Raw genomic sequence first — 25,176 nt, forward strand, 5'->3', positions numbered from 1 at the left:
TTCCACATGAGAGCCGAGATACTTTTTCTTTGTTATTTTCAAATCCTATTAAGATTCTCTTATATAAGTTAGCCTTTCTTATAACAATCACTTTTGCTAAAAGGGTGGGCGAGATGACTGCTATCTCTATCTCTCCGCCCTATACTAATATTCTAGGGCAGTGATGGCGAACCTTTTAGAGACCAAGTGCCCAAACCACACCCCAAAACCCACTTATTTATCACAAAGTGCCAATATGTCAGGGGGCGGGGCTTATCACAACATATGATTTTTACCCCCATCATTCTAAAAAGGACAGGGCCTTTTCAAAATACACAGGGTGGAGATTTTGACTGCTTTTTGGATGCAGAAATGCTACAGAATGTACTCAGTGGAAATTTCTGCAGCATTTCCGCATCCAAACAGCAGTCAAAACCTGCACCCTCTCAATTTTGAAACAGCCCTGCCACATTTAAACATACCCCCACCCCCACAGCGGCCCCCAGTATAATAGTAACACGCAACAATATATCCCAGTAGTAATAGTGACACTCCACAGCGTACTCCAGTAGTAATGGTGACATCCCACAGCGGCCCCCCAATAGTAATAGTGACACCCCACAGCGGCCCCCAGCATAATAGTGACACTCCACAGTGGCCCTAGTGTAATAGTGACATCCCACAGCGGCCCCCTGGAGACACACTTACTTACCCCCTTTTTCTCGTGGAAGCTCTGCTGCTCCTCTGCTCAGCACTGATTCCGATGCACACTGTGTTGTCTGTGTGCTGCCGCACATCTCCCCCCCCCCATGCTCTTGTGGAACCTAAGAGGAGAGGTCAGGGGAGGGGGATCCTGCTTGCACACTGACGTCAAAGTGTGCGCCGGGATTAGCACGGCTAGCAGTGCTGCTGAGTGAATATCGGCAGGGAAGCCGCGGCCCCTGCTGGTACTCACTAAAATGGTGAGCAACCGATGGCGGTAGTGCCAGTAGGGTGGGCTCTGCGTGCCGCCTCTGGCACGCGTGCCATAGCTTCGCCACCACTGTTCTAGATGATACAGTAGTTATTAATCCAGATCTTGCTTTTCTTCCCAAGGTGACCAGTTTTCACCATTCCCATCATTTTACCATCTTTCTGCTAGAATCCAAGAAATTATAAGGAAGGAGAATTCCATAATTCAGATGTCAGAAGAGCCTTAATAGAATAACTAGAAGTCACTAGAGAATGCAGGAAGTGTTCCCAACTTTTTGTGTAGTTTGAGGGCTGTAACAAAGAAAAAACAGCTGCTAATAGAACTGCGGCAAGGTAGAGTTTGACAGCAATCCATTGAGCATATTCCTTGGCAGGGGTAACCCCTCCATCTACATTTGGAGTTCATTCTACCAAAGCAGTTTCGGTCTCGTGGGAAGAGAGGCCTAATGCTTCTATGTCCCAGATTTGCAAGGCTGCCACATGGAGTTTGCCTAACACCTTTTGTAGACATTATACATTGGATCTTCTGGCTACAGAACAGCTTTCTTTGGGAAGGAAGGATCTTCAGGCTGTAGTCCCATCCTAGAGTTCTGTAATTTATTCTATCATGGGTGTATCATGGACGTAAGGAAGTAACAGGATTACTTCCCAGTAATCTGTTGTCCATAACAGCACCACTTTATTCCTTACCTGTAAGTTTTAAGTCCAATTTTTTAAATAAAGGGACAGGTAGGATAGATACAATTGGCTAGAGATGTACTGTTTCAGCAGTATTATAAAAATAATATATATTATGGCAATGTCCGTGTGAGAGGTGGGGTCGGTGAAGACGGAATTGCTCACTCAGTCCATATATAAATCCAACCAGTTTATTTTTTTCTTGAATGCAGCAATAGAAAGGAAAACCCAGTAGCAACACATATACTTAGTACAGGAAACAAAATAAATGCTTGCCCACCAAGGCACTAAGTAGACAGTAGTTTCTCACCTACATCTAACATGCAGCAATTGTCCAAGATACCGTAACTGACCAGGTGTCTGTCTAGGGGATGTCTTTCCCTGTCAGACTCGTGACATTACAGTTTGGTCCACACCGGACCCCAGGCTTGCATTCCTCTCAGCTCTTTCTGAGCTATCTCTCTCCTGGAGCAGTCGCCAGCAGCAGTGTGGCTGGAGGATTTAACTCGTTCACCTACACCCATACAGCTGTCGCTTCTAATCCGCACTCAGTATGCCTGTTCTCCAGCCCCTGCAGGCTATTCTCTGTAGTTCTCCAGCCCCCTGCAGGCTATTCTCTGTAGTTCTCCAGCCCCCTGCAGGCTATTCTCTGTAGTTCTCCAGCCCCCTGCAGGCTATTCTCTGTAGTTCTCCAGCCCCCTGCAGGCTATTCTCTGTAGTTCTCCAGCCCCCTGCAGGCTATTCTCTGTAGTTCTCCAGCCCCCTGCAGGCTATTCTCTGTAGTTCTCCAGCCCCCTGCAGGCTATTCTCTGTAGTTCTCCAGCCCCCTGCAGGCTATTCTCTGTAGTTCTCCAGCCCCCTGCAGGCTATTCTCTGTAGTTCTCCAGCCCCATAACAGTAATAGCCATAGTACTCCTATAACACTGAGAAGGGGGATTCAGATTATGCTCAGAATGTGCGACTGGTGGCTGGGGGGTTCAGAGCGGGGGCTAGTGGTTTATCAGGCGGGGTGGAGGACATGGCCATTCAGGCCCAGGACCCCCTGCTGAACAGAGATATTAGTCAGGTATACTATTACTAAACCCTAAGGGCTCCCTGACACAGATGTATTTGTGCGTGTATTTCCGTGCGCAGAACGCAGAGAACAGAACCCATTGATTTCGATGGGTTCACTCTTATTCCTCTTTTTTGTGCGTGTGTTAGACATGCATTGAAAAGGAATGCAGCATGCTCTATTTTTGCGTGGATTTGCGTACTAAAGGTCCCCATAGAAGTCTATGGAAGGTGTGCAAATGCGCACCCATCTGAACCTCATTAGGCTAAATAGCCTTTTAAATTGGGACATGCTGGTGTCCCGTGGACCAAAAACCCTGCCCTGCATGTGCGAAAAAGGACAGTAAAATATGCCAATACGCATGCAAAAAAAGTCAATCACGGAGCAAATTTTCTGCGCTGAAGTGTGTGCAATGAGCTTGTGTGAAAAAGTCCTTTTAGACGAGTCGATGTATTGTTTGAACACGCGAACGATGTCAGAGTTCACTCGTCCCTCATGCTTAAATAATTCAGGCTGTTGCTGCAAGGTGACAGATGTCAATCACTTCCACCTCCCAACGGGTGAAAAGGGGTTAAAAACTTTCTATTTGCTTCAGCCATTGAGTTTGGTTTAAGAAATTAGAAAGCACTAAACGCAGATAGAGCCGGTCCCACTTTTTTCTGCACTGAAATGTGCAGACAAAACGCACTCGTGAGAACGAACCCATTGGGATCAATGAACTCTATAGCAGACATGTATGTTACATGCACACGCGCTCTGGTGGGATACATATAATCTATGTATTCGCTAACTTTGTTATTGAACTGCATTCCATATTCCCATTTGGTGATAAATATATGTTTTTATTTCAGCGTTTCTGATGTCTAATTTAAAAACCGTGAAGGCTGATGTATGGATTGGATTACATGACAAGAATAAAGAGATGACGTTTGTTTGGACGGATCAGAGTGGATTGTATTATACAAATTGGGCCAAGGGTCATCCGCACCGGTATAGATATTGGCTTGTAAGTAATTTACTGTATTTATGCATTTCATATACAGAATAACCCAATATACTAGCAATGCAGTGGCCACAAAAATACTTTCTATGTTAGGTGGAGTGAGGCTAGATGTAGCTGTAGGCAGAATAGGAATAGACTCACCTGGTTGGAGCCCAACCCCTGAAAGCAGACCCTTATATATGAATAGACTGAGCACCTCAGCAAATGTCAATTATTGGTGTTTATTAGAGATGAGCGAACGCGTTCGTCCGAGCTTGATATTCGTGCGAATATTAGGGTGTTCGGGATGTTCGTTATTCGTAACGAGCACCATGCGGTGTTCTGGTTACTTTCACTTCCTTCCCTGAGACGTTAGCGCGCTTTTCTGGCCAATTGAAAGACAGGGAAGGCATTACAACTTCCCCCTGCAACGTTTAAGCCCTATACCACCCCCCTGCTGTGAGTGGCTGGCGAGATCAGGTGTTCGCCTAATATAAAAGTCGGCCCCTCCCGCGGCTCGCCTCAGATGCGGTGTGAGTTAGATGAGGGACAGTGCTGTTTATACCGGAGCTGCTGTAGGGAGAGAATTGGTAGTTAGTGTAGGCTTCAAGACCCCCCAAAGGTCCTTATTAGGGCCACTGATAGCTGTGCGTTGACTGCTGTTAGCAGTGCCATTTTTTTTTCCTCAAAATCGGCTCTGCAGAGCGTTGCACCTGGCATTAGGGACAGAAGTGCTGCATAGGCAGGGAGAGTGTTAGGAGTGAGTGTAGCCTTCAAGAACCTCAACGGTCCTTTCTAGGGCCATATTTATCCGTGTGCAGTACTGTCCAGGCTGCTGTTAGCTGTGCTGCATTTTTTTTGGGCTTCTCAAAATCGCCTCTGCAGAGCATTCCACCCTCCATTGATACTGCAGGGAAAGAATTGTATAGGCAGGGCCACAACACAGTTATTATTCATTGAATATACGCAGTGCTGCCTTTTGGTGGAAAAACAAGTGGAAACAAATCTATTTGTCCAGCCTCTGTCCGTCCTTACGGGCGGTGGAGACGTGTGAGCTGCGTGAACAACATTGCTAAATCAGACGCACCCAGCTACGCTTTACTGCTGGCTGCGCCATTTGCTTTCCTTAATTGGAAAAAAAAATACCTGCTCTGCCAGAGTTATAATAACTCTGCTACCCTCACGTTCTGTGACACATAAGCAGGGACACAGCACAGTTATTAAACTTCTCATGTTCATTGAATATACGCAGTGCTGCCTTTTGGTGGAAAAACAAGTGAAAACAAATCTATTTGTCCAGCCTCTGTCCGTCCTTACGGGCGGTGGAGACGTGTGAGCTGCGTGAAAAACATTGCTAAATCATACGCACCCAGCTACGCTTTACTGCTGGCTTCGCCATTTGCTTTCCTTAATTGGGAAAAAAAATACCTGCTCTGCCAGAGTTATAATAACTCTGCTACCCTCACGTTCTGTGACACATTAGCAGGGACACAGCACAGTTATTAAACTTCTCATGTTCATTGAATATACGCAGTGCTGCCTTTTGGTGGAAAAACAAGTGAAAACAAATCTATTTGTCCAGCCTCTGTCCGTCCTTACGGGCGGTGGACACGTGTGAGCTGCGTGAAAAACATTGCTAAATCATACGCACCCAGCTACGCTTTACTGCTGGCTTCGCCATTTGCTTTCCTTAATTGGGAAAAAAAATACCTGCTCTGCCAGAGTTATAATAACTCTGCTACCCTCACGTTCTGTGACACATTAGCAGGGACACAGCACAGTTATTAAACTTAGATTATTCATTCACTAGAGGCAGTGGGGCCTTTCGTTTTCCAAAAAGGGAAAAAATTATATTTGGCCTGCAGTCTTGCGCCAATTTATTTCCTGCCTGTGAAATCAAATCACTGGTAATACAGCATGCTGAGGGGTAGGGGTAGGCCTAGAGGACGTGGACGCGGCCGAGGACGCGGAGGGCCAAGTCAGGGTGTGGGCACAGGCCGAGCTCCTGACCCGGTGTGTCGCAGCCGACTACTGCGCGATTAGGAGAGAGGCACGTTTCTGGCGTCCCCACATTCATCGCCCAATTAATGGGTCCACGCGGGAGACGGTTATTAGAAAATGAGCAGTGTGAGCAGGTCCTGTCCTGGATGGCAGAAAGTGCTTCGAGCAACCTATCGTCAACACGCAGTTCTGCGCCGTCCACTGCTGCAAATCCGAATCCTCTGTCTGCTGCTCCTCCTTCCTCCCAGCCTGACGATCAGACACAGTTGTCTTGCAGTGAGGTAGTAGTAAGGGCAGTAAGTCCGAGGGAGCAGCGCACAGAGGATTCGGAGGAAGAGCAGCAGGACGATGAGGTGACTGACCCCACCTGGTGTGCAACGCTTACTCAGGAGGACAGGTCTTCAGAGGGGGAGTCAAGGGCATCAGCAGGGCAGGTTGCAAGAGGCAGTGCGGTGGCCAGGGCCAGGGGTAGAGGCAGGGCCAGACCGAATAATCCACCAAGTGTTTCCCAAAGCGCCCCCTCGCGCCATGCCACCCTGCAGAGGCCGAGGTGCTCTAAGGTCTGGCAGTTTTTCACAGAGACGCCTGACGACCGACGAACAGTGGTGTGCAACCTTTGTTGCGCAAAGCTCAGCCGGGGAGCCAACACCAACAGCCTCACCACCACCACCATGCGCAGACATATGATGGCCAAGCACCCCACAAGGTGGGACGAAGGCCGTTCACCGCCTCCGGTTTGCACCCCTGCCTCTCCCCCTGTGCCCCAACCTGCCACTGAGATGCAACCCCCCTCTCAGGACACAGGCACTACCGCCTCATGGCCTGCACCCACACCCTCATCTCCGCTGTCCTCGGCCCCATCCAGCAGTGTAGTTCAGCGCACCGTTCAGCCGTCGCTTGCGCAAGTGTTCGAGCGCAAGCGCAAGTACGCCGCCACGCACCCGCACGCTCAAACGTTAACCGTCCGCATAGCAAAATTCATCAGCCTTGAGATGCTGCCGTATAGGGTTGTGGAAACTGAGTCCTTCAAAAGTATCATGGAGGCGGCGGCCCCGCGCTACTCAGTTCCCAGTCGCCACTACTTTTCCCGATGTGCCGTCCCAGCCCTGCACGACCACGTCTCCCGCAACATTGTGCGCGCCCTCACCAACGCGGTTACTGCCACGGTCCACTTAACTACGGACACGTGGACAAGCACAGGCGGGCAGGGCCACTACATCTCCCTGACAGCACATTGGGTGAATTTAGTGGAGGCTGGGACAGAGTCAGAGCCTGGGACCGCTCACGTCCTACCCACCCCCAGAATTGCGGGCCCCAGCTCGGTGCTGGTATCTGCGGAGGTGTATGCTTCCTCCACTAAAGCACCCTCCTCCTCCTCCTCCTCCTCTGTCTCGCAATCAAGATGTGTTAGCAGCAGCATGTCGCCAGCAGTCGGTGTCGCGCGGTGTGGCAGCACAGCGGTGGGCAAGCGTCAGCAGGCCGTGCTGAAACTACTCAGCTTAGGCGATAAGAGGCACACGGCCCACGAACTGCTGCAGGGTCTGACACAGCAGACCGACCGCTGGCTTGCGCTGCTGAGCCTCCAACCGGGCATGGTCGTGTGTGACAACGGGCGTAACCTGGTGGCGGCTCTGCAGCTTGGCAGCCTCACGCACGTGCCATGCCTGGCCCACGTCTTTAATTTGGTGGTTCAGCGGTTTCTGAAAAGCTACCCACGCTTGTCAGACCTGCTCGTAAAGGCGCGCCGGCTCTGCGCACATTTCCGCAAGTCCCACACGGACGCTGCCACCCTGCGCACCCTGCAACATCACTTTAAGCTGCCAGTGCACCGACTGCTGTGCGACGTGCCCACACGGTGGAACTCTACGCTCCACATGTTGGCCAGGCTCTATGAACAACGTAGAGCTATAGTCGAATACCAACTCCAACATGGGCGGCGCAGTGGGAGTCAGCCTCCTCAATTCCTTTCAGAAGAGTGGGCCTGGTTGGCAGACATCTGCCATGTCCTTGGTAATTTTGAGGAGTCTACCCAGGTGGTGAGCGGCGATGCTACAATCATTAGCGTCACCATTCCTCTGCTATGCATCTTGAGAAATTCCCTGCAAACCATAAAGGCAGCTGCTTTGCGCTCGGAAACGGGGGCGGGGGAAGACAGTATGCCGCTGGATAGTCAGGGCACCCTCCTGTCTATTTCTCAGCGCGTACAGGAGGAGGAGGAGGAGCATGAGGAGGATGAGGAGGAGGGGGAAGAGACAGCTTGGGCCGCTGCTGACGGTACACCGGCTGATTGCCTGTCATCCTTTCAGCGTGTATGGCCTGAGGAGGAGGAGGAGGATCCTGAAAGTGATCTTCCTAGTGAAGACAGCCATGTGTTGCGTACAGGTACCCTGGCACACATGGCTGACTTCATGTTAGGATGCCTTTCTCGTGACCCTCGCGTTGCACGCATTCTGGCCACTACGGATTACTGGGTGTACACACTGCTCGATCCACGGTATAAGGAGAACCTGCCCACTCTGATTCCCGAAGAGGAAAGGGGTTCGAGAGTGTTGCTATACCACAGGACCCTTGCGGACAAGCTGATGGTAAAATTCCCAGCCGACAGCGCTAGTGGCAGAAGGCGCAGTACCGAGGGCAAGGTAGCAGGGGATGTGCGTAGATCGAGCAGCATGTACATCCCAGGCAGTGCAACAGTCTTTAAGGGCCTGGCCAGCTTTATGGCTCCCCACCAAGACTATGTCACCGCTCCCCAGTCACGGCTGAGTCGGCGGGAGCACTGTAAAAGGATGGTGAGGGAGTACGTAGCGGATCGCACGACCATCCTCGGTGATGCCTCTGCCCCCTACAACTACTGGGTGTCGAAGCTGGACACGTGGCCTGAACTCGCGCTGTATGCCCTGGAGGTGCTTGCTTGTCCTGCGGCTAGCGTCTTGTCAGAGAGGGTGTTTAGTGCAGCTGGGGGAATCATCACAGATAAGCGTAGCCGCTTGTCAACCGACAGTGCCGACAGGCTAACACTCATCAAGATGAACAAAGGCTGGATTTCCCCAGACTTCTGTTCTCCACCAGCGGACAGCAGCGATACGTAACCAATACGTAGGCTGCACCCGCGGATGGAAGCTACGTTCTCTCTCACCATCCAAAACGGGGACATTTCTGCTTCATCAATCTGTGTCTAATATTCCTCCTCCTCCTCCTCCTGCTCCTCCTCCTGAAACCTCACGTAATCACGCTGAACGGGCAATTTTTCTTAGGGCCACAAGGCTCACTCAAATAATTTTTCAGAACAATTTTTATAAGTTTCAATGCGCTTAAAAGCGTTGGAACTTTAACTTGAACCAATTTTTCGTTAAACTGGGCTGCCTCCAGGCCTAGTTACCACTTAAGCCACATTAACCAAAGCGATTAATGGGTTTCACCTGCCCTCTTGGCTGGCCATGGCCAATTTTTGGGATGTACATTAGTACTGTTGATACAGCAGTTTTTGTGGGCCCTCGCCTACAGTGTAATCAAATTAATTTTTAGCCCACCTGCATTACAGCTGACGTTACCTCAGCTGTGTTGGGCAATGCAATGGGATATTTTTATGTACCGCCGGTGGGTTCCAGGGAGCCACCCATGCTGTAGGTGCACACGGAGTTTTTAATACATCTGTACACTTCTAAAGAACCCCAGTCTGACTGGGCCATGCAGTGTGGGCCGAAGCCCACCTGCATTAAGCACGACATTACTACCTCAGCTGTGTTGGGCAATGCAATGGGATATTTCTATGTACCGCCGGTGGCTTCCTGGCACCCACCCAGGCAGTGGGTCCACAGGGAGTTTAACCTACATGTGTCCACTTGTAAAGAACCCCAGTCTGACTGGGGCATGCAGTGTGGGCCGAAACCCACCTGCATTAACCCTTTCCAGTCCACTGTGTGACCTGTGAAGACATTAGGGTTTAAGGCTGTACAGCTCCGTTGTTGGTAGACGTCCGTCGGGGTTCTCTTACTGTATATTGCCAGCCTCTCTGCTGTCGGAGCCTATCCTACGTGTCAGCTCATGCAGTACTGGCTTTAGCCAGCATATAGCGCCGTTGTATAACAGCAGAAAAAGAGTAAGGCCCCTAGGAAAACCATATACAAATTGGATTGGAAAGGGTTAAGCACAACATTACTACCTCAGCTGTGTTGGGCAATGCAATGGGATATTTCTATGTACCGCCGGTGGCTTCCTGGCACCCACCCATGCTGTAGGTGCACACGGAGTTTTTACTACATCTGTACACTTATAAAGAACCCCAGTCAGACTGGGGCATGCAGTGTGGGCCGAAGCCCACCTGCATTAAGCACGACATTACTACCTCAGCTGTGTTGGGCAATGCAATGGGATATTTCTGTGTACCGCCGGTGGGTTCCAGGGAGCCACCCATGCTGTGGGTCGACAGGGACTTCACAATAGGGAGTTGTACCTGCCTGTGTCTATGAATTAAAAAGCCCGGTCTGACTGGGGCATGCAGACACCTTGACAGAATGAATAGTGTGTGGCACATAGGTTCCCCATTGCTATGCCCACGTGTGCAGCTCCTGATGGCGGTGGCACAGGATTCTATTTCTCATTGCTTCTGTACAGCATTGTGGGCTATCGCTCCGCCACTTTTAAAGAGGGTCGCTGCCTAGCCGTGCCAACCTCTGCAGTGTGTGCCTGCGGTCCCTCGTCATGGCAGACGCAATTCTAAATAGACATGAGTGTGGCGTGGCATGAGGGCAGCTGAAGGCTGCGCAGGGACACTTTGGTGTGCGCTGTGGGGGGGAGGGGGGGCGGTTGGGCAGCATGTAACCCAGGAGAAGTGGCAGCGGAGTGTCATGCAGGCAGTGATTGTGCTTTTTTGTAGCTAGTGTGGTGCTTAGCAAAGGTATGCCATGCTAATGAGGGCTTTTCAGAAGTAAAAGTTGTTGGGAGGGGGGGGGGGCCCACTCTTGCCGCTATTGTGGCTTAATAGTGGGACCTGTGAACTTGAGATGCAGCCCAACACGTAGCCCCTCGCCTGCCCTATCCGTTGCTGTGTCATTCCCATCACTTTCCTGAATTGCCCAGATTTTCACACATGAAAACCTTAGCGAGCATCGGCGAAATACAAAAATGTTCTGGTCGCCCATTGACTTCAATGGGGTTCGTTGTTCGAAACGAACCCTCGAGCATCACGGGAAGTTCGTTCCGAATAACGAGCACCCGAGCATTTTGGTGTTCGCTCATCTCTAGTGTTTATATGTTATATGGGCCCCGTGTGGTGCAAAGTGTTAAGGCAGCAGAATGCAGTCCTACGCTGTCACTCACGACCTGAAGGTTGTGGATTCAATCCCTGCATGCAGGGGCGTAACTCTAGAGGATGCAGTTGCACCCGGGCCCAGGAGCCTTAGGGGGCCTATAAGGCTTCAGTTCTCCATATAGGGAGCCCAGTACTATGAATAAAGCATTATACTTGGGGGCCCTGTTACAGGTTTTGCATGGGGGCCCAGAAGCTTCAAGTTACACCTCTGCCTTCATGGTTCAGGTAGCCGGCTCAAGGTTGACTCAGCTTTCCATCCTTCAGTAAAATGAGTACCCAGCTTGCTGGAGGGGGTAGTAAACAAAAATTACCTGAGTTGGTGCTATACAAATCCCTTCCCTTAATTAGACTCATTTTACTGGGGCAGTGAGTGGGGGACACCTGGAGGACAGTGAAACAGTTTAAACTTACAAGACATTTACTGTTGCAACCAGTTTTTCTTCTGAAAGCCCTCTAAAATGCAAATCACACATTTGTTAGTGGTTTATAAGGGAGCTGCAGAAACAAAATTCTAGGACGTTTTTAATTAAGACTTTTTGCTAAATTGCTTCCTTTTTCATTTTAGATGAATTACAGAAACAAAAAGTGAGAAATGGTGTGGCCTACATGTCTGTGTTATGTACAAAGTAAACAGCTCTGTGCATACTTTAGTGGCTTGGCATGGTATTGCAGGCACATGTTAATGTAACTGTTCAGAGCTAATCCGGTCTGAAGTCTTTGAATTCATTTGATAGACATAAAATGTGCCGTTTTCTGTATTTAATCTTTTTAAGGATACTGACTGCGTGGCTTTGCACATTGGAAGTATGTGGGATGCCGGTACCTGGATTACGGAGGATTGTAGTCTGAACAAAGGATACATCTGCCAGAAATATCAGGGTACGTTAAGACTTGATGGAATAATTACTTTTATGCAGTTGCTATAATCAGTGGCGCCTGGATGTGATTGTAGCCTCTGCAATCTCTAGCAGTTCCCCTTCAGCCAGAGACCATAAAATAAAGCAGTGCTCCAATCAAAAAAGCAAATTACCTATGAGCCATTGGCTCCTACCTTCTAGAAATGGTCACCAAATAAGTACTGCAGTGTATTATGTTGAGCAATCACATAGGATCACAGGTTCAAGTCCCCTGCATGGACATTAAAAAAATACATTAAAAACATACACAAATATATATTAAAAAAAAATGGTAGAAAAAACCTTTTCCTTGGTATTGCCACCTCCATAATGACCTGCACAATAAATTAAACACACATTTTATCCTACAAGACAAATGCTATTAAAAAAAAGCTGTAGGAGTAGGAGAGACAGGAATCAAGATACAGCGCTGACACCGGCTTATGAAAATATATATTTTTTTATTTTAACAAATAAACTTGGAGATGAAGTTGCTGTAGAAGCTTCTGTTGATAGATAAGCAATGTGCCGATATTCAGAAATGTTAGACAATCTAACTGACTGTAACAAAGAGCACGCTTTAGGCCTCATTTACACAAACGGTTTTACATGGCTGTTTAGCTGCCTAAATACGTCGGCCAAAAATCTCGACCATGTGTAGCATTGGATTCCAATGCATTTATTCTAGAGATGAGCGAGCATACTCGTCCGAGCTTGATGCTCGTTCGAGTATTAGGGTGCTCGAGATGCTCGTTACTCGAGACGAGCACCACGCGGTACTCGTCTCGATTAAACGAGCACTGACCATTGAATTCATTGGAGCGGCAATACAGCCGGCTCCATTGAAAGCAATGGGCTGCCGGCGATCGCGGGACGAATTGTCGGGAAGGGCTTAAATATATAAGCCCTTCCCTGCAATTCAACCAGAAATGTGTAAAAAAAAAAATAAATAATAATATATATATATATATATATATATATATATATATATATATATATATATATACACTCACCTGGTCCCGGCAGACGGAGTTCAGCGCGGCCAGTGGCAGTCCTCCTGAACTGCTCTGAACAGCTGTGAGTAGTATTCAGCAGCCGGGGATTTAAAATCCCCGCCTGCTGAATGAGCTGCCTCTGATTCGCGCTGAACTCCGTCTGCCGGGACCAGGTGAGTATATATATCTTTTTTATTTTTACACATTTCTGGATGAATTGCAGGGAAGGGCTTATATATTTAAGCCCTTCCCGACAATTCATCCTGCGATCCTCGGCAGCCCATTGCTTTCAGTGGAACCTGCTGTATTGCCGGCTCTATTGAATTCAATGGGCTAACATCGTTCTTCTCTGCCACAGCTGTTACAGCTGTGACAGAGGAGAACGATCTTTACACTGACAGTGCGGGGGGGGGGGGTCTCACTCTCGCCACTATTGTGGCTTAATAGTGGGACCTGTGAACTTGAGATGCAGCCCAACATGTAGCCCCTCGTCTGCCCTATCCGTTTCTGTGTCGTTCCCATCACTTTCTTGAATTTCCCAGGTTTTCACAAATGAAAACCTTAGCGAGCATCGGCGATATACAAAAATGCTCGAGTCGCCCATTGACTTCAATGGGGTTCGTTACTCGAAACGAACTCTCGAGCATCACTGAGAGTTCGACTCGAGTAACGAGCACTCGAGCATTTTGGTGCTCGCTCATCTCTAATTTATTCACATGACCGATCAAAAAGAACATTGGCGACCATTTGCAGTTACCAATTTTTCTCATTGTGTGAAAAAATAGATCTTGACCTGTCTTTTGCCAAAAAATGCTGAAAGCTCTCATAAACTCCTATGGGAGCTGAAAAAAAGCAAGGGAGTTTACCTGCATCCAACGCTTGGCAAAGAAGACAGCTGTCTCTATTAAAGCTATTAGAAGAAATTTCGAGGATTTCTGCCAACCAAAGGAATTCTGCGTTGCACTTTCCTGGCCTTTTCTTGAGGACCCACCTCACTTACATATCTCCATGTTTGGTGCTATAATGTAGGTGATGCGTCTTTGAACATCTTTTGGGGTTATATCGATTTACACAGCTGCAGGATGATATGAATCCTTTGTAGCGGTCTCTCTAGCTGTAGTCCCTGCAGTTTCATTCTCTCTGTGACATCAGTTCTGGCATTTTATGGAGCTGCTCTTCTCAAACACCGGGCTGCCTCCTTACTTGTGTCACTGTCCATCTGACACAGATTCTCCAGGGCATGTCATTCATGGCTCCCCAAGCCGACTCCTTACTCTTTTGGCAGCTCTCTCTCTTGGCAGGGCAATCTTTCTTGCAGGCTCAGAACCACTGGAATTGACCCAAGTCTTTTTCACATGTGCTGCTCAGCTTAATTTCTCCCATTCTGTATGTGCTTATTTAATTTTTCTTGCCCAGATGTACGATTTTGCATTTCTCCTTGTTAAATGTCATTCTGTTAGTTGTTTCCCACTATGCAAGCCTGCAATATGTCTCCACTGGATGTAAGGGTGGAGACATGGGTTGGGCACGCTGAGTTATAAGGTACACCCAGGTAATGGGCAGATCTATTGATTGGCTGCACACCTCCCCAGAGAGAGATGTACTGGCCATCCCCCTGACAAACTCGCACATACTTCTGCTGAATTACCCCCGGCACCTGTGCTTACTCAGGTTTCTGCTGAACTACATGTGCGCTTACACATCTGTCCGTCCCCAGAGTGCCTTGTGGGCTCCCATTGCCCCGATCAGCCAGACCCACTGTAGTCTTGTGGCTGTGCTTCAATCCTGTCCACTGCTGGCACTGCGTACGACACCCATACCCATGACAAGTGCACACATGTCTCCCCCTGCCGGAATCGCTTCCCTCTCCCCCCTCCCCGCACAGGGAAGATCAGTTGATGTTACATCTACTTTCTGAGAGAAAACAAATACAAAATCGGAATTTAAAAGTTCGACCTTCTCAACATAATTTTTAACCAATTCACCATTTTCATCTTGTAAGCATCCAATAGCGTCTTTGACTTTTCTTTTGGTTTTGACATACCCTCAAAATCCTTTTAAAATGCTATTGACCTCTCTGGCAGGCCTCAATTCACTATTAGCTTTTCTGACACTTGCCCTACAGTTTCTGCAGACCACATTATATTCTTCTTTAGATATTCCTCTCTCTTTCCATTTGATAAACATGTCTTTCTTCCTTTTTGGCATGTATTTAAGTTCTGCGTTCGTCCATCCTATTTTCTTTCAAGGCTTCCCATTCTTCCTTCTTTTAGGCGTTCTAAAAACAAAGTTTAGGGGCAGCGCTTTGTAATGAGTACAAGGGCGGTAATAAAACTAGAGATAGATTAATATATAAATATCTAAAAATGGAATTACCTGGTGTTAGCTGCCAAGCCCAAAGTGCCAGGCTGACCGTCACACGTAAGAAAATCCCAAAGGTGAATAGATTTTCTTAATCCTTATGTATAGAATTTAGAGAGCGTCAGGAACAACACCCGATATCGCAATGGAGATCCAAGGAATAAGGTAAATGCACAGCAATTTTTTTTTAATATTCCTATTTTCCTTCTTTTAGGGATTGTTAACTATTGTGCTTTGAGAATCTCATTTCGCAATATTTCCCAACCTTCTGGGGAGGCTCCAGGAGATTTTACTCCTCGCTCATCCCCCGCCCCTCTCCATTTACTTAACATAGCGGCCATTGAATACTAAACGGCTGCTATTTACACTGATCGCTCATCGTTCATGCACCATAAATGATGAGCGTTCAGTGTAAATAGCAGCTGTTCAGTATTGAACGGTCACTATGATAAGTGAATAGAGAGGGGTGGGGGAGAGCGAGGAGAGAGATCCCCTCCAGCCGCCCCGCTGTGAGACAGCGATACTAGCTCCCGTGCAGCAGCGCAAGAGTGAGTTTGTGCCAGGAAGAGTGTTGGGCATCGTTTGCCTGGCATTCATACCGTCTAAATGGGCGTTAAGAATTAGGTCCAAAATAGCCGATCCCCTTGTTTTAGCTTCTACTTATTTGGAAGATAAAGTTGTCACAAGAGCGGATAAGAATTTGTTGGATCCATTACTTTTATCTGAGAGAGATTCCCAACAAATGTCTGGATGGGTAAAATCTCCCATGATCACTATGTTGGGCTTCTTTGAGAGCTTGGCCATCTGATGTAGAAAGAGTTCCTCCATATCTTCTGCTTGTCCAGGCGGCCTATAGTAAATGCCTACAATGGTGTCCTTTCTGTTGTTCACTCCTTATATTCTTACCCAAACAGTTTCTACAGAACTCCCAGCTCTGAAGCTTGGATCTCTGTGGAGATGAATGCTTCCCTAACATACAACACAACACCTCCTCCCCTTTTATTAGGTCTGTTTCTTATAAATACATTGTATCCTTCAAGCCTTGTATTCCAATCATGTGTATCATCACACCAAGTTTCCGTGATGCCGATGACATCATATTTCTCTTCCTGTGTTCGGAGCTCCAATTCCCCTTGTTTGTTTCCCATGCTCTGCACATTTGTATAAAAACTTTTTAGTTTGTGATCGGGGTCTCTTGCTCTTCTAAGTTCCTTCTGAATTTTTTTCTTTGTTCTTTCTTTCCACTTCTAATAGCGAGGTTCTCAAATGTATTAATTAGCTGTATATTTCTGCCTTTCACTTCCCTTCCCATATTGCTCTAGTTTAATGCTCTCCTAATGAGTGACACAAGGCGCCCACCAAATATATGCTTTCCTGTCTTTGTAAGATGCAGCCCATCTCTAGCAAGGAGTCCATCATATAGGTAATTCACTCCATGATCTAGAAATCCAAAACTTTTTCTGATGACACCATCGATGCAGCCAGTTGTTCACCTCTAAAATCCTGTTCCATCTCCAAGGGATCTATGATGGATCTCTTCTATCACGGGAATTGCGTTGATAAGGGTACAAGAATGTCTCAATGAATCCTGCACCCTTGTTTGCCATGCAATTTAGGAAGTCCAGAGCTGCACAAAAAATGTCAGTAGCCAACTAGCCACACGTGCCTCCTGCCTTATCAGTAACTTTTTATATTTTGAGGATCTATAAACTATAATCTAATACGTTCTTGTCTCCGCTAACTTGTTTGTTTGCATTACCTTGCTTTAGACCCAAGTCTGACGGTTCTTCCCACCACTCCTCCTGCCCGTAACTACTATAAATATGGAGATGCCAGCTACAAGTTTGATAACACCAAGAGGAGCTGGGACGATGCCCATCAGGCGTGTCGGACGGATGACGCACAGCTAGTCAGCATCTTAGACGAGTTCACCGCATCTTTTCTAAGACTTCACTTGGCTAAACATAAGGAGCCTTTTTGGATCGGCCTCTACAGCGGGAACGAGGTGAGAAGAATTTTATTATTGATATATATTTTAATAAAATCATCCCAGCAGAAGTGGCCGCCTGCTCTAAACTGCGGCCGTACTGTGACGTATATCAGTCTCTACCTAATAAATGGGAAACAAGCCAAATGCAGCAATACGAAATCCTACATTAGGTCATTGAAGATAGGTATAAACTGTCTTCATAATTCAGCCATGCTAGCATGAGGTGCAGATTTTTCATACAGCACTTTTTGCGTGGCCCCAAAATTTCCTGCATATGAGAGGAAGGAAAATGAAAGTTGAATGATTAGCAAGCCACGGTAGTTGTGACATCTTTTATCATCCCTGTAATAGATGGAGCAGAGCACTTCACCTGCACTCCTCCTCTAAGAACGAGCTGCCACTAACAAGCTCTTGATTTTAGAGTAGTCTCCGGCTTTACAGCAAGGAGGAATCTCCAATCCTACACAATAAAGGGGTTTTCCAGGACATAAAAAATTCTATAGGCTTAAAATGAAAGAAATTGAATTGAATACTCACTTATCTGTCCATCGCTGCAGTCCCGATGCCCGCCACACGGAACCAGGGAGCAGCGGTGGGTGGTTCAATGCTGTTAATTGTGCATGTGACTGCTCAGCCAATCACAGGCTTCAGAGCCATGGAAGGATCACCACTGAAGCCTGCGACTGGCTGTGCGATCACATGCACCATATATAACACGTGACTGCCTGTCACTTCTTCCAGGTTCTATATGGTGGGCACCGGGGAGGCATTGCTGGATGGGGAGGCGCTGGGATAGATATGTATTCAATTTCTCTTCATTTTAATCCTGTATTGTTTTTTAGAATGTACAGGAAAATCCCTTTAATCGCCAGTGGTCCATGACTACAGAATGATTAATTTCCCCTTTGATTGGACTCCAGATTTCTTTGCCAATCCAATATGAAGGTCCTGTCGCAGTGTCTCTCAGTCTTTGTACTTTCCCATCATAAACAGCTGTGAAACAATTTATCAACATGTATGGAGGTGATCCACAGGGGGTGCAGATCGCACACGTCTCTACCTCTAGTTGATGGCGGACACACATCTCATAACTTAAGGTGACCAGAGTTTCTGAAAGGTCAAAGCAGGACAGAGGGGTGTGGTCAGAGGCGGGGCTTATCACAATGCATAATTTTACCTCCATTGTTATAAAATGGACAGGGCCGTATCAAAAAAAGACAGGGTGTAAATTCTGCAGCATTTCTGCATCCAAAAAACAGTCACAATCTGTACCAATGTGCGGATCTTGAGTGGAAATCATCCGCGTGCCCGCAGGTGATTTCACACTATGCGGCGCTCACCTCCTCCGTAGGCTTCCCACTGTCAGTGCTCCCCGGCTTCCAGTTCCCAGCAACCTGTAGTGGCCGCACCTGACCAGGCCGCAAGGAACTGGAAGCTCGGAGTGCTGACAGCATGAAGCCTACGGAGGACGTGAGGGGGAGCGCTGCATAGTGTGATATCGGCTGTGGGTACGCGGCTGATTTTCAGTCCAAATCCGCACCAACAGAACAGGATGCAGTTTTTTAGATGCAGAAATGCTGCAAAATTGCAGCTGAAATTTCTGCAGTGGACATTTTGCAGCAACGTGTAAACATCCCATATGTTGATGTATGCTGCCATGTGCAGAGTGGCCTCAGTAGTAATAGTGTCATCTATAGTGACCCCAGTAGTAATAATGTCCCCTATATCGTTCCTAGTAATACTAGTGTCCCCCACAGTAGGCTCAGTAGTAATAGTGACCCACACAGTGAAACTAGTAGTAATAGTGACCCCCACAGTGGCTTCAGTGGTAATACTATTAATACTGGGGCTGATATAGGGAACACTATTACTAATAGTGTCCCCTATATCGACCCCAGTAGTAATAGTGACCCACATAGTAGCTCTAGTACTAATAGAACCCCCTTGAAACCCACATACTTACCCTCCTCCTGGTCTTGCAAGCACTGCCGTTCCTCTTCACAGTTCTGATGCGGGTGGAAGTGTGTGCACCCACAGCAGCGCCTCCTCCGCTGACCCCATCTACTGCGGAACTAAGTAGTGTGTGCATCTAGCCGCGGCACTGCAAAGTGATTACCACCTGAGGAGCTGCAGCACCCCTTCTGGTAATCATCTTCTTGGTGAGCAGATGTCCTGAAAGTGGGACAAATGTCCCAAAAGCGGGATAAATAGCTGTCCCACTAGGATTCTGCTGGAAAGCAGGACACAGGGTCCCAAAGCGGGACTGTCCCGCCTAAATCGGGACGTCTGGTCACCTTACCTAACTATCTGCAGAAGATATACAATATAAAATGGCTGTGGCAATAGCATAAACACAGTCCAACTTTTTGGATGCAGTTGCTGCAGATGGCAGGCTTCTAGGAACCGTTGGGGCACTTTAGCATGCTAAGAAAAACGGCAAAATTCTCTCAGTGCATCTTCTCTTATTAACCTTTAAGAAGCAGAACACCACGTCTCAGCAAAGTCCACTCATTACTTATCGCAATCTGATATAACACCAGCATCTAGCTTGAGGGTATGGAGCGCTGATACAGGGATGGATTTAAGGGACTCACCCCTAAGGCACTTCTGTAAAGCATTAAGTTGCTATGAAGATTGGAAATCTGGGGTTGTAGTGACATCTAGTGGCCAGTTTGAAAAACCGCTGCAAGAAATTGCCTCCTATGTATTGTGCTTTGATAGGCTGTTGGGGTATCACATTGATCTTGGAAGGTCCTACAATGAAGAAAGAGGGGGAAAGGACCCATCATGCTCACTGGAAACATTCTAGTGGAATAATGCCCTGATGTATAAGGGGGCAATTTGAGCTACATAACAGGAGATCACAAGGGACAGTGACAGTGAGTAGTAGATGCTATGGGAGCACCATCAGAAAGACATGCAATAAATAGTCTGCAGAGGAGCTGTTGCTGCCAGAGAGGAAAAGCAGCAGGAATTGGAACCCCTGTATGTGAGAGGGGCTGCGGGGAGAAGGCAAAGATCACTGTGCAGAGAGACCAGAGACTACGTGCCACCAAAGAGGGAGAGGGACCGTGCTATGTCTCCAAACCAGTGGGGTATCAGGACAATGATCCAAGGGGACCATGGTAAAGTCATCCTCCTGACTTTGGGATAGTCTAAACCGGTGGTAGTGATAGTTCCTACATGCAATGAATTGTAAGTGGGGCTGGCCTACAACAGATAGATGTGTATACCAGAAAGTGACTTGGTCTGTAAATTAGCACATTCAATCTGGACACTAAATGCGCAACTCCTGGGATGAACGTGAGGAAAACCTCACCCCACCAGAGCTGAGGTATTAATCAGCAACTCCCAGATCCAGGAGCTGACTTGTGATGTCATTGTGATGACAATGTGATGTCATTGGTCAGACAAGACTCCACAACATCAGGGCAACACCCTTATGCACATAAGTGATAGGGGAATACAAAGGGGAAATTTACAAACAACCAGGAGAACACCAAAAGTAGGGACTGGCCCCAGAAACATAAACCTTAAATAGTCAGAGCAACGCAGCTAGCCCATTTATGTGACTCAGCCGCTGCACCACAACCCAGTCGCGGTCCACAGACCATGACAGTAGGGTTGTCCCATTTACAAGGTTCTCAACCTTTTTTAGCCCAGCGCCCCCTTTGGCATGGTGCCCAGCGCCCCCCAAGCCTTACTAGTTTATACCAGTTTTTCTCCAGTCAAAGTTTACCTTGCTTACAAAGTTAAAAGTACAAATTAAAATACTGAATACTTTGTTTTGGAAAGTTTGATAGTGTTTAACAGATTAGCATCAATTGTGAAAACGTCTCTAAGAATTACCAAAGGAGAGTTTTAGTCAGCTACATTGTACCTGCTAAATGTAGGTGCGAAATATACAAAAACAGGTTAATTGTGGATCAAATAATATCAAATAATAGGTTTTATTGCAGAGGATGTTTCTTTTCTTTAGAAACAAACAATAATACAATCTTTAATTATCATTTGATAGAAACGTACAACATATAAAGAAGATGCAAGATACGCCTTAAGGGCTCATTCAGATGAGCGTGTTTATATGCGCACAAAACCACGCGTCTATTAGTACCATTGGTTCCCTATGATGTGTTCACATGTCCGTGTCTTACAGGCGTGCAAACATGTGCACCTGCAAAAGATAGGACATGCGTGCACCGCATAGGTCCGTGGTGCGTGTAAATGTTCCCAGAGGGAAGTCCCCTTGTCACTGAAAACTGAGTCCCCTTGTCAGTGTCCAGTGACACGGGGACTCCCTGCAGGGAGTAAAGAATACCCTGTCACAGCTGTTACCTCTCCCCTGCTGTCGGGGCTCAGGCTCGTCTTGCCGCTTGGTCTCCCTGCACTGCACTGAAGCTCTTTTAGAAGGTGGGGATTGGTCAAAGGTGCTCAGCCAATCACAGGCAGCGCTTGGCCATTCATTGAATTCAATGAATAGCCGAGCGCTGCCTGTGATTGGCTGAGCTCTACGACCAATCACAGGCAGCGCTCAGCTGTCATTCAGTGAATGGCTGAGCGCTGCCTGTGATTGGCTGAGTGCTCAGCCAATAAGACACAGCCCTTTCAGCAGGCATGGATTTTAAATCTCCACCTGCTGAAAGAGCTTCAGAGCAGTGCAGGGAGACTAAGTGGCTAGACACATCTGAGACCCGACAGCAGCGGAGTGGTGACTATATATTTTTTTATTTTTTTTTATACATGCAAGGGATGATTTTTCAGGGAAAGGCTTATATTTAAAGCCCTTCTCCGAAAATCTCTGCAGGGGTTGCCAGCAGCCCATTGTTGTTAATGGGGCCGCCGGCAGCAGCGCGGCCCCATTGAAAGCAATGGGCACGGACCTTAATTCACACATTTTAGCACGTCAATGGACATGCAGTTTTGTGCATGTGTATGTGTGTGCAAATACACGCTCATCTTAATGAGGCCTAAACCTTAATGGTCCGAAAACTAATGAAAATGCAGGAACAATAACATTTGATTAATAATAATGTTTGCCACAATCAATCTGTGTAATTAATGGCTGCCTTGAGCCTAATGAGCGGATGCCAATTTTGCGATATCTGGTTCTATCTTCGTCAACCGCAGTCTCAAGTCACCCCTTACACATATCTGAAGTTTGTTCCTCGCTTTTATCAAGAGCTGCTGAAGCCCCTCTCTACTAAGTACGTAAATGAAAACGCTAAGACGAGCAACTTGACTTCCTGCCACAGGATAGGATAGAAATTCTTCACTTTCACCCAAAAACATTCATAGCCAAATTGTTGGAAAAGTGCTTGGGCTTCACTATCAGTTTTTTTTAAGTCGATCAACTCCTCCTGTAATCTGGGATGAAATTCTCCTGCGTCTGCTGAAAATGGATTGAGTACCCACGTTGGTATTTCAAGGGTACATAGATCATGAAACCTAGTTTTAGTGTCTTCTTTGGCTTCTTTGAGGTGTGAGCAAAAAATGTCTAAGTTTTCATCTTGAAGTTTGTCTCCATCTTCACGTGTAATTTCTTGAAGACTCGGAAACTGACAGATCTCGCATCGACTCAGGTTATTGGTGTGATTTTGGCAATGAAGGAAGAGATTATACCTTTAGTCTTAATGACATTCATTTTGTCTCCTTGTAGCTTTTTTGTTGACCTCGTTGAGTTTGTCAAATATGTCTGTGAGATAGGCAACATCAAGACGTCGTAGTTCGATTGCATTACAAAGGCCTGGGTCAATCAGCCAAAGAAATTCGACAACTGTGTCAAAACGTTTGTAGAAAAGTCGTAAGCACTTTCCTCTGGACAGCCACCTCACTTCAGTGTGTAGGGGAAGACGTTCAAGTTCATTGTCATTATCTTGTGGAAAAGACGTTCGTTCAAAGTGCACTTTTATCTTGTTAGCAGCATTAATTACAGAGCGCAGAGAATCATGCAATCTCTCACATAAATGTTTAGCAACAAGGTGCATTACGTCAGGTATAGCAAAATCTAAATGTGCTATAAATCCACTATATCGACCAACCATGGATGCAGCTCCGTCATTTGCACTTGCAAGTACGTTTTTTAAAGGGATGTTTTTTTCTTGAAAAAATTCTTCCACTCTTTTGTATATAGAGAAACCTTTTGTGTCAGTGGTTAAATTTTTGGTAAACAACAGTTCCTCCACTACCTCTTCACTCCAATTAATGAAACAAAGGTAAGCTAGCAGCAATGCTTCATTCTCTCTAATCGTTGACTCGTCAATTTGCATTACAAATTCTGTGTTTTTCAACATGTCCAAAAGTGTTTCTTTCACATTAGTAGCCATCTGCTAATGAGGAAGAAGATGAGGAGCAATACTTGCATGTGCCATGTTGCTGCAATGTTGTGCTGCAGCCTGCCATGGTCGTGGTGTTTGCAGCCTCTGATTATCAGCAGCAGCAACAGAGTCACTCTCTTGAACTCCTGGAGTAATGGCGCTCAGGATGTGAGAACTGATGCCAGAAGAGCAAGTGGTGATGTTGCAGCCTCTGATTGGCTGTGGCGGTCCCCTAACTTCCAGTAACATAATCTGTTACAACAAACGTTGCAAAGCAGGGACTCGCTACAACAGGCATCAGCATTTCTTGTACTGAAGTTCACTGGACTATAATTCCCAGCACCTTTTACCTCTGTATGCCTCTGCAATCTAGAGGACAAGGACTGTGAGGAGGCTGTTGTGTAGCAAGGGGACTGCAAAGTTTCTTGGCCAGAAGGGAGAGAGATTGAGTTTATTACAGAGTGAAGAGAGTTCTGCACTAAGGGAGGGATGGGGGGGGGGGGGGCAAAGGCTAGAGAAATAGTTCTGAGAGCTGACCAACTAACTCCTAAGGAAAGCACACAAAAAGTGTATGTGAAGATACCTAGGGGGGAGAGTGGGTCAGGGGGGTTATTATGTCTCCCCAAGGAGTGCACCTAGAAGGGGTGTGAAGACACCTAAGAAGTGAGCGAGGAGACTTAGGCCTCCTTCCCACGAACGGATTTACGCCGCGTAAATCCGCAGCAAAAATCCGCTGCGTTGCACCATGCTATTAGGTTCTATTGAACCTAATAGCACAATGCTCACGATGCGTAATTCCACCGCGGAATTACGCACCGCGATTTCTCCCGTCCTCACCCGCAGCATGCTCTATTTGCTGCGGGTGAGGACGGGCTGTACGCGCTGACGGCTTCCATTGCAGTCAATGGAAGCCGTCCGTTCACGCTATCTCCCGCTGCAACCAGCGGAAGATAGCGTGAAAAAACGCTTCCCCGCCTACCGCCGCGCGTCATATGACGCGATCGGCGCGTCATATGACGCGGCCGGCGTGTCACGTGACACGGCCGGCCGCGTCATGTGACGCGGTGGGCGTGTCACATGACGCGACGGCGGTGGGCGGGGAAGCGTCTTCACGCGATCTTCCGCTGGTAAGTATGGGGTCTCTGGGGGGCGCCGTGACGGGCTTCACTGCGGAATATTACGCGGCGGAGCCCGTCACGCTCGTGGGAAGGAGGCCTTATAAGGCCATGCATGCTCCTCTGAGTAATTTATGCAAATAAGGTAGATGGAATAATACCTCTGCAGCGCCACCTATGGGATGGCAGCATTCCTATTCCCAGTCATTTTGTACAGACTTGTTAAAGAGTCGTACATTGATTTGAAGGAATGCTGCCATCCCCTAGGTGGCGCTGCAGAGGTATTATTCTATCTTCCTTTTTTGCATAAGTTACTCAGAGGAGCATGCATGGCCTTGTAAGTCTCCTCACTCACCTCTTAGGTGTCTCTACACCCCTTTTAGGTGCTCTCCTTGGGGAGAGACGATTCCAACACCCCGACCCACTAACCCCTAGGTGTCTTTACACACTTTATGGATGCTCTGCTTAAGGTGAAATGACCCACATCACAGGCCTCTCACCAGCCAAGCCAAAAACCTACTGCACACT

At 47.4% G+C, this 25,176-nt stretch overlaps 1 pseudogene; it reads left to right on the forward strand.

Annotated features, from left to right (window-relative positions):
- Window positions 1-25,176, forward strand: part of LOC136586586 (macrophage mannose receptor 1-like) — a 208,211-nt pseudogene that overhangs the window by 150,935 nt on the left and 32,100 nt on the right.

This window comes from Eleutherodactylus coqui, chromosome 12 (genome assembly GCF_035609145.1).
Source record: "Eleutherodactylus coqui strain aEleCoq1 chromosome 12, aEleCoq1.hap1, whole genome shotgun sequence".
NCBI lineage: Eukaryota > Metazoa > Chordata > Amphibia > Anura > Eleutherodactylidae > Eleutherodactylus > Eleutherodactylus coqui.